Source organism: Penaeus monodon, chromosome 24 (assembly GCF_015228065.2).
Source record: "Penaeus monodon isolate SGIC_2016 chromosome 24, NSTDA_Pmon_1, whole genome shotgun sequence".
Classification (NCBI taxonomy): Eukaryota; Metazoa; Arthropoda; class Malacostraca; order Decapoda; family Penaeidae; genus Penaeus; species Penaeus monodon.
This window is the reverse complement of record NC_051409.1, coordinates 26,169,956-26,171,108: the sequence shown is the minus strand read 5'-3', so window position 1 is coordinate 26,171,108 and position 1,153 is coordinate 26,169,956. Positions and strand designations below refer to the sequence as shown.

Below are 1,153 nucleotides of genomic sequence, written 5' to 3'. Positions count from 1 at the left end.
CCCCTCTCTGACACACAGCCCGAAGCGGCGCCATTTCCCTCTGCGTCACATCGCCCGAGGATATTATGATTACATTCCTGTATTCTCTTTTTTTATTTTCTTCTTCACTGCTGTGGTGTGCTCTGAGACGGAATTATGGGAAAATATTCTTCCGGAGCTTGTATTTCCGGGGATATTCCCCCCCCCCCCCTCTTTAGTCTTCTTAGTTCCAGCTCGAAAATTTGATACATTTTACGTGCGTTTGGAAATTTAGTCTTATCATTTTCTTACGTTCGTAATGCATCTTATCTTCTTAAACGACCCAAGTTTTAAGAAATCACACAGGGACCCCATTTCTAACACACGCAAAAAAAGGCTGCATATATCCTGTCTGTTAAAGTCAAACGCCACTGTAAATCACGGTAATACATTATAGTTCAAAGTTCAATGTGCGGCTAAAAAATAATCTCCCAGGGAAAATATTTACAATTACAGAAATTGAACAGAGCCATAATTTCTCTTCTAACACAAAATAAATGACAAACCCCCATATCCCGTCGCGTAATGCTTCTGAATCTTTTAAACTTCCTTGATGTATATTCATTTAAACGTATCCCATCCAGTTCGTTAAATTCTGAAGAACCATACAATGTTATCTGTCGATTACCGCCACTCAATATTAGTTACCCATCAAGACGTATCGGTTTTCTCTTATAGACGAAGAGGCTCCTTTTGAGGGGTGACTATAGCCTTTCGCTGGGACCGCTTGTTATATCACATGCACTAGGAAAAAAACAATAATGGAAATATACTTTATTCGACGAAACTTTAACCCACTGGGCATCGTCAAAAAAAAGAGAGAACGTTCAAAGCACAAATAAAAGATTCATGGATGTTTAATTCAATCTATAAAGTGACAGAGAAGGGAACTTTTTCTAAACCAAAGTTAATGGTAGAAAAAAATAAACAAAACCACAAAAAGAGATAAAAACAACTAAACCTCCTTCATGCACGACAGAAGGAACAAAACAGGAGCAAAACAACAAAACACACCTTTCATAAAAAATAATTTTGGTAATTATTAAACTTTTTCTACCAGCACCGTCATCACAACCACCACCAACAGAGAAATCAACAGAGACCAATTGGTGAACTGACCTGGATGTCCATCAGA

General features: G+C 38.0%; 1 protein-coding gene across 1 annotated transcript in view; it reads right to left on the bottom strand.

Annotated features, from left to right (window-relative positions):
* LOC119588687 (serine/arginine repetitive matrix protein 2-like) overlaps positions 1 to 1,153 on the bottom strand; it is a gene marked incomplete in the record, with an annotated part of 176,340 nt that overhangs the window by 85,207 nt on the left and 89,980 nt on the right.